This window comes from Gavialis gangeticus, unplaced genomic scaffold, assembly GCF_001723915.1.
Source record: "Gavialis gangeticus isolate Ggan-Ray unplaced genomic scaffold, GavGan_comp1, whole genome shotgun sequence".
Lineage (NCBI taxonomy): Eukaryota > Metazoa > Chordata > Crocodylia > Gavialidae > Gavialis > Gavialis gangeticus.
In genome coordinates this window covers 1,023,054-1,032,117 of record NW_017729008.1, presented here as the reverse complement: position 1 = coordinate 1,032,117, position 9,064 = coordinate 1,023,054, and the positions used below count along the sequence as shown (strand labels likewise).

At 43.6% G+C, this 9,064-nt stretch overlaps 1 long non-coding RNA gene across 1 annotated transcript in view; it reads right to left on the bottom strand.

The window, feature by feature from the left end:
- Positions 1–1,906: 1,906 nt before the first annotated feature.
- The window catches only part of LOC109292093, a 934,440-nt gene continuing 927,282 nt past the window's right edge, over positions 1,907–9,064 (bottom strand). Inside the window, exon 4 of the long non-coding RNA XR_002096036.1 lies at positions 1,907–1,969. This is a non-coding gene — a long non-coding RNA (uncharacterized LOC109292093). The remainder of the gene's footprint in view (positions 1,970–9,064) is intronic.

The following is a 9,064-nucleotide window of genomic DNA, read 5'->3' as shown; positions in this document are numbered from 1 at the left end:
TTTCCTCCCTTTCTTGAAGATAGGCACCACAATGGCCTTCTTCCAGGCTTCGGGCACTACACCAGAGAGCCAGGAGTTCTCAAAGATCCGTGCCAGAGGCTGGGCTATGATGCTCAACAGCTCCTTGAGTACCCTCAAGGAGGTGTGAGTAATAGACATTTCCTATGTCTATTACACACACTAAGCATTAGATTATTCATGGATAATTACCTGCAAACATTTTTCCACAGGGGAAAGGATCCCCCACTCTAATTCATTCCCTTGTTTTGCAAAAGCGTTGTAGAAAAACAAGAACTAATGTTCTATTAATTCTAGTCTAACTTTTCTCAGGGGAAAAAAAAAGAGTAACAGAGGCCTTTTAATGTTTTTAACATGACAGCAGTTCATATGTGAAAATGAAAATATCAGTTATCTGTTTAGATTTTTAGAATACACAAAATTAAGTTTTAACTGCATATTTAAATATGTGGTCACATTGCAACATTAAATAACCAGGAAAACACTTACCACTCTGCCTGTCTGTTTGAGGAGGTCTTCAATGCACAGTGGGTTCTGTCTTCTTCTGTGTACCTTTTCATGATCTTCTTTTCCTTAGAAGAGAAGATAGTGCTTATGGCATGACTTGTTGGGCCATGTTGTGGAGGGGTGAATTTAAAATTAAAGACCCTCTGGATTCTGACGTTCTGTAAGCAGGTGCCTCCTGATTAAGCTGGCAGAGTAGAAGGAAAATAAGAAAATAAGCTTGGTAGCTTTCAAATGTCAGTTCCACCTGTGAGAGAGAGAGTCTTCTGGATGACCAAGATACCAAACATTGAACAGATCCCTTCAAGAACTGAGAAGAATTGAGACGATATATTTATATTTCTGTAGAGAGTTTTCAGGTCTAACCCATATGGCATTAGAATGGTGTAGCATCTTAATTCTCAATTCTTGCTGATACTGATTTGGTAGGAGAGGCTAAAATTGCACCAAAGGAAATTGGCATAAGTAATTTCTTTGAGCACCTTGCCAGTCTTAATATCATTGCAGTGAAAAGGCATGCTCATTTATGTAACACACTGGGTAGAATTTAGAGTTTTATGAATTAGTACTTCCTTGCAATTTGCTTACTAGTAAAGGCAAAAGCAGACTTACTGACATGTTCTCTACCTGTGGTGAGAAGAAGAATGGCCTTGCAGTTGTCCCTATAATGAAGGAGTTATATGGGTTGATGACCAAAGGTAGAAGCTCACTGTGAGCTGAGGAAAAAGAGCAGCCTGTGCTAACTAACAGAAGTAAACTATTTCAAACCATACCTATCTTGGATTTTCTATGTAATGTGTATATACTGGAAAGTGATACTGAGACTGTCCTGCTCACTGCCTTTCAACACTATATCCAGAGCATAAAATAAATGTGTAGGTTGAACACTATGAAAAATGTACAACTATCTATCAACTAACTTGGACAAGAGTTATGAGAGGCTGGTACTAGAAGGGCCAAAGGACAATGAGGAGAATTGGTGGGATGTGATTACTCAAAGAAGGAGGGCCTCCAGAACTGAAGAGGAGCTAACTGAAGTTAGCAACTGCTTTCAAGAGCTCTGCAGTGGAACTGCTGAGGAAGAAGCAGAGGAGAGGACATCTGCAGGCATGAGGCAGAGAAGGTAGCAGCCTAGAGAGCAGGAAGTGTAAGGTCCCAAGGACAGGCAGTGCACCAAGAAGGAAGAGAAGAGTGGTGGTGTTTAGTGGGGGACTTGTGTGTGTGGGGGGGAGAGGCACCAATTTGTTGAGATCCTTCTGAACTGCATTTTCATCCTTGCAGTCCTTCCCAGTTTTGTGTCATCTGTAAACTTGCTCAAGAAGCTTTTTATGCCAGCATCCAGATCATTGTTGCTCCACCCCAGCCCTCTTTTTTCTGCTATGTGTTGGGGTGTTTTTAAGCCTCCCCAGAGGCATTGGGTATTATCTACAGTTAAGGCTGGGGTGTGCTGATTTTCCTGTCTTGCCTCTCTGCTCAGGGTCAGACTGATTGCCGTATTTGGGGTCAGAAAGAAATTTTACCCCATGGTCAGACTGGTATGGACTGTGGTGGTTTTTGCCTTCCTCTGTAGTGGAGGGCAGTGGGGGACCTGGGACCTCTTGGGCATTTTGTAGAAGGAGGATATTGGCTGCTGAGGTTCCCCTGCTTTACCTATGGCAGGTTAGGGTGTTAGGTTAGGTTCATGTTGTGGCAGGGTCGAGGGTAGTCTTATACAGAATTTAGACTATGGTTATTTTGAATCATGTGGACAAAGATGATCCAGCCATAGGCAGAGGTTAGACTGGATGACCTCTGGAGGTCCCTTCCAGCCCTACTTCTCTATGCCTTTATGAATCTATGACTTTACATGGTGTAAATTTGTCTAATTTGTTACATTACTTATTTAATAATGTAAAGCTCTTCACTTTCTCCCCTCTCCCCTCCTTCCCCATGCACCCTGAAATGGTTTCATGTATAAAGCATGGACACACTTTGAGGTTTTTATGGCATGAACAACTGGTGCCACCCAAGACTGGGAGGGTGAGCGGGGACTGCTCGCAGCTGCCGCTGGCAGTGTTGGTGGTGTATGTGTATATGGGGGGCAAGCGTGGACTTCCCAGAGACACCAGTGGCGGCCAATCTCAGGGGCGGCATGTGCCCCCGACGTTTCCTCCCTACACGTCGCCTATGGTTTATGGTATTATATAAGACTTGCAGAAAAAAAAATCTTTGAATACTACAAATTAAAAAAAGGGGGAAGTGGAAATGTGAAATAAGGAGAGTGGGAGGGAAAGACTACATAAAATGCCAATAATATCCACGTTTAAAAACCTCACTGAGTAGAGAAACGGTTGATGTGTTGAAGTGAGGTTGGATGAAATGAAAGAGTTATTGGGGGTGTTAGTTTCTGCTCCATCAAGAAGTGAAACTCCTAAAGGTCAAAAGGTATTTGAGCACAAATGTCTGTTAGAAGGTCCTAACTGCAGCCACTACTGCATATGAATAATAAAAAGAGAATGTTTTTCAGCACTTTCTGCCCACCACCAAATGCTAGTAAATTCTGCAAACACTGTGGTAATGTACATCAAATCATTTGTGAGCTCCTGCATAGATGCTCACACTAAAGACACCTTCTGATCTTGGCATCAGTAATCTGAGCAGAAAACAGTATGTGATAGCTGTAGGTTTGGCAAAATCCCTCCTCTCTCCATCACAAAGACCACACTGAAACTCTCAAGAATGTCCTAGAATTCCCTTCCATAGTTCTATAAATAGAGGCCACAGAATGGCTAGTAAAGAGAATATTTACTCTATAGATATTGTGGGAGCCAGAATCAAAGTATTACTATTATATGCATCTCCTAGGTCTCTCAGAATAGTAGCTTTTCAGACACACACATATGAGCAGTCCAAAGCCAGAATTCAACCCACAATTTAATATTGGGTCTAGTATACCTAAGTCCAAAGGGAAAATGTAAATGTTTCCAAGCTAATAAATATTTTAACACAGACCAAAGTTGCCACCTTCTTTGAGATTGTCAGTATGCCAGAGAAAAGATTTTTTCTGAACTTTTCAAAATTTTATTTTTAGAGAAAACAAATGGCCTGAAAGACTTTACAGCCAATTGCTACAAAAACAATGTCCAAGCCTCGCACCAGATCTTTTACTCTGGATCTGTATTTACTGACTGACTGGCTTATACAAGAACTAGAAAAGTTGCTGTTATTTCTCTAAAGCATTGGCACAAGATGAGCTAAAGTGACATTAGTATTCTTTTGAGACTTATAACAATAACCTCCCAAGGATCATTCTGTGATTGTCTCCAAACGTCAAACAATTAATCTGAAAAGTACTCTAATATTCTTTTGGGTTTTTTTACCCTTTTGTTTATGGCTTATTTGATTGATTTTAGTTTGAGAGATTTTTTTTTTAATCTACAGCACTTAATTAAAAAGTAAAAGCCAAAATTTCAAAATTTTTTACACCTTGCATAACATGTGGAAACAAATCATAACTGTAAGATCACATAGATATATTCATATAATAAATACATGATGAACATTGACTCATTATCCTGACTCATACAATCTTATTTTATTAGATTCCCTGGAAGCTAGATTCCTTGAGTAAGCTAAAAGCTTCATTAAACAAATAGAAAATGCCTGTGTGAAACCCAAAGGCTCAAATCCAAGTCCCTTTCAGGCAAGTAAGTAACACTTAGGCAGTTAAATTCAGCTAGTTAAATGGCATTTGTGCTACTTATGCAAATTAGGTAGATCCTGTATGATCAGAAGGGATCTACTCCAGCCAGTTATGCTGTATTGTGAACCTGCTCCTCCAGGAAGGTATATAATCACTATGAAAGTCTCTGAAATGTTAGTAAAAGAAAAATGAGGAGAAGGATGAAAGCACTTCTCCCATTTAGCCCAAGAGCCTAGTGGTTCAAGCACTCTTTAACCCCAGGTTCTGGTTAGGCCTGTATGAGTTGGAAGTGATCCAATCCGGCTTCAGATCTGGCTGCTCCAGATGTCAGGGATCTGTTCTGGAGCTCCAGACCGAGTTTCTGCTTCGATCTGGCCAAAGTGGCCCTGAAGCTTCGGCACCACCTCAGAGATCCGGCCATAGGGTATAATGGGGAATCAACGAAATATCTATACCTTTGTTGTTTTTTCTCTGATTTGGATGAAACTTGCAGGGGTGGTAGCCTCTGCTGGGAGCATGATACCTGCCAAATTTCAGGAAGAAAGGTGCAGGGGTTTTGGGGAAACTGTACCCCAAATTCTTGAAAGCAAAACTCATGTCACATCTGTGTGTTACACCACAGGGGGGCAAAACTGTAGTAATGCTAGCCCCTGGTGAAGCTACAAAATCTGCCAAGTTTCAAGAAGATAGGTGCAGGGGCTTGGGGGGAACTGCACCTTAAGCTGCGGACAAGCAAAACTTGTGATATTGGTGACCCTGCGTGTGTTAAGGCGCAGCAGGATGAAAGCTGCAGGGATAGTAGCCCCTGCTGTGGCCACAAGGCCTGCCAGCTGTCGAGGAGATGAGTGCAGGGGAGTTCTGGGGCCCTGCACCTCTAGCTGCTGACAGAAAAAACTTGTGATATGGGTACTTGTGCAACTGACTGTCTCTGTCTTGGGGCAGTTGATTGTCTGTATTGATTATTTCCTCTCTTTAGTCTCTGCTTTTGTAGATGTTAATTGATGGTAATTAACTGGCTACATTAGCTAGCTACTGTATATTGAGCTGGTCCCTGAGTGAAACATGATTGATTGGTAACTGGTAACACAGTAGCTTAGCGGCTAGGCCTGCAGTAGTGTCTCCCAGGCCCTAAGACAGACACAGTTGCACAAGCACCCATGGCACGAGTTATGTCTGTCAGCAGCTAGGGGTGAAGGGCCCCAGAACCCCCCTGCACCAATCTCATCAACAGCTGGCAGGTTTCATGGCCTCAGCAGGGGTCACCACCCCTGCAATTTTCACCCTGCTGCACTTAACACATGAGGTTTTCTTGTCCTCAGCTTGAGGTGCCATTCCCCCCAAACCCCTGCACCTATCTTCTTGAAACTTGGCAGACTTTGTGACCTCACCAGGAGCTACTACCCCTGCAGTTTTGACTCCACTGTGGTGTAATACATACATGTGACATGAGTTTTGCTTTCAAGAATTTGGGGTGCAGTTCCCCCCAAACCCCTGCACCAATCTTCTGGAAACTTGGCAGGGTTTGTGGCCTCAGCAAGGGCCATCACTCCTGCAGCTTTTATCCCCATGTGGTGTAACACGTACACGTGACATCAGTTTTGCTTTAAGGAATTTGGGGTGCAGTTCTCCCTGAACCTCTGCACCTATGTTCTTGAAACTTGTCCAACTTCATGCTATCAGCAGAGGCTACAATATTTGTAAGTTTCATCCACATCAGACAAAAACAAAGTTATAGATATGTCATTGTTTCCCCATTATACCCTATGGCCGGATCTCTGAAGTGGCTCCAAAGCTTTTCCAAAGTGCTTTGGAAGCTCTGAGCTGCTTCGGAAAGCCTAAAGAAGCCAGCACTTCAATCTGGACATGCTGCTTCAGGTGCTGAAGCGTCTGAAGCTTCTCCAGATCCGAAACTCTGTCTGAAGCCTCGCACAGCCCTAGTTCTGGTCTCCTTCCCCTGTACAGGTAGAAGATGCTCAATCTACATGTCCAACTTCCCAGCAAAGTGTCCTACTTACCAGGCTGCTATTAAAAAATTAGGAAAAAATAGACAGTGAGATAGATATTACCAAGCATACCATATACCCTCCCAGTTGAATTTGGCCCAGTGGGAAGCCAAGAAGGGAAGAAATGTGGGGTCAAAAAGAGAGAAGGCCACACACAGCAAGTGTGGTTTAGTAAGATGGACACTGCTGTGGAAGAGAGTGGGACCACGGCACTGCTTTCTTCTCCTGTCCACTGATGTCTATCCATTCTATTCAATGGATATTCAATGCAAAACACAGATATGTCATAGGCCCAATCTCTGGGCCTAATGTCCTAACTATTGGGTTATGGGGCTAAAGGTGGGTGCATCACTCCTATGTTTTATTTTTTGTGACTTATTTGGAGTAGGGTTGGAGTGCTGTAGTGAAGAAGGTCCATGAAATATGCAAGCAGCAAGGTTTTTCTGGCAATGTTTTATTGGACAAACTGCATAATTGGGAAATACGTTAGGAAAAATTTTGGGGTATATTGGCAGAGGTCATCCTTTATTTAACAGTCTGATGCACATCCATGATTAAGTGTATCTCCTATCAATAAAATCCTCCATTTTAATGTTACAATTATTACCATTCTTGGAGTGGCTTAACCTTTTTGTTGGTGAAGGGTGTTATTGCCTTTAAATAGTTTACTAACTACAATCCTCTTATTCAATGTTCTTTTTAGCAATGACCTGGCCGTTCTGAATTCTACTATCCAGGGAATTCAGTCTCCCTGGACTGGGAGGGAGTCAGATTTGCTTTCAAATACCCAGCATATTTGTGGTAGCTATGTGTCTTCGAGTCCCAAGGATTGTGGTTTTTTGTTTATATCACCATAAAACCAAGAGGTTTATTGACAGTGGAAGTGAGGTGCACTATATAACTTGTCAGACCCTAAAAAGCAATCAGGTTTCTGCTTTCATTTCCCCTCATGCTTGATTTCTTTCTGCACTATTCAAAGGGGAGTAGATTTGTGACAAAACAGTGAATTAATCAAGCAAACTTGCAGATGTCAAACTTTTCTCTCTAGTTGAACTGAACTGAGGAGTTTTCACAATAATCCCATTTATCTAATGCTTCTGTCTTTCATTCTATAATGTAATAAACAGCATTGTAGTGTCTTTGCAGAACACAATTCACTTGAAAACAGCTGCCCATGGCATCTGACATTCAGTTATACAATATAGACCTCATATCTTGCTCTTAAACTGAGAATGACTGTTATACCTAAAAGTCCTAGTCAGGGACTAGGCTGCATTGTATTAGTTGCTGTACAAACACTGAAAGAAAACAAACTTCAAAAACTGGTATTCTAGGGTAGGGCTGTCCAACTTGTGGCCCATGGGCCTCATGCAGCCCACAAAGGGTTAATTTGCAGCCCACTGGCTCTTACTTAGCTGCCTCTCCCTCACACTGCTCCTGCTGCTGCCCAGGACTCTGAGCTCACCTTCCCTTCTGCTTCCACTTCCTGCCAAGGTTGCCAAGTCTGTTTATAATAAGCAGAATTGGGCTTGTTTGTTTGTTTTTTTTAAGTCACCTGAATTTTTTGAGTAACGGGCTGCAGTTTTTTGGGTTTGTTTTACTTGGAGGTTGCTTATTTTGTGCTTTTTTGTAATAGATGACTTTTAAAAAGTTATAGTCCAGGGGTGGGCAAAACAGTTGATCCAGCTGGCAGTCAAACTCCATCTTCCAGGAGCCCCTGCCCTTGTGGCTGGGGCTGGTTTCCATGGAAAGCCCAGCAGCAGTCGTGCTGTGATAGCACAGGGTCGGGGTTTCTGTGAAGACTGGCCCCAGCAGTGCTGGCAGGGAGCGTGGCAGGCCAAGGAGCTGCTCTGCAGCCAGGCTGGAATCTTGCGGCAGTGACAGCATGGTCTAGAGCTGGGGCAGAGCCACAATCTGCAGCCTGCAGGTGCCAAGCGGGGGCATGCAGGCAGCAGATCATGGCTCTGCCCTGGTTCTTTGCAGCAGCGACAATGTGGTCTGGAGCCAGGGCAGAGCCATGATCTACTTCCTGCACTCCCCTGTCTGAGGTATGCAAGCTGCAGATTGTGGCTTTGCCTCAACTCCGGACCACGCTGTCACTGCCAGAATATTCCAGCTCTGCTGGAGCAGCTCCATGCCCTGCCATGTGCCCTGCTACATGCCCTGCCAGCAGGGGCAGCACTAGGAAGGGGCTTGTGGGGGCTATAGTCACCCCCCAAATTCCCCATATCCCCCTGTTGGACTGGGGGGTTGTTTTGGATTTGTTTGGGGCTTAAATTGTGTTGGACTTATTTTTGAGCTTGTTTTTAAAGGCAGTGCTGCTTTTTTTCTTGTAAGATTTGGCAACACTGCTTACTGCCCCTGAGGGAGCAGGAGTCTGCACAGACAGCATTGCAGTCTGTGCAGTTTGTGTGCTTATGGCCCTGCGGCCCACTTTGCAGGTGGTCCCTGGCTGCTAAGAATTTGGATACAACTGTTCTAGGTATGAAACTATGACCATTAGAGCCAAGTTTATTGTATAATATGTAATTAGCATCATATTGTATAAGAACACAAGAGTGCCATATGGATCAGACGGGGAGTGTGTGCCTTAAAGGGAATACATTGAACCACATATATCTAGAGCAGGGCTGGGCAAAATGTGGCCCTCAGGCTGGATGCAGCCTGCCAGGCCATTCTATCTGGCCCATGGGGCCCTTAAAAAATTTAGAAAATTAATATTTATCTGTCCCTGGCTGCCTGTCATGTGCTCCTCAATGGCTTGCCAAAACTCAGTAAGCGGCCCTCCGCCCAAAATCATTGCCTGCCCCGGCCTAGACCAATAGGATTCTGAGGTGAATGCTTGGTATGGCCATCA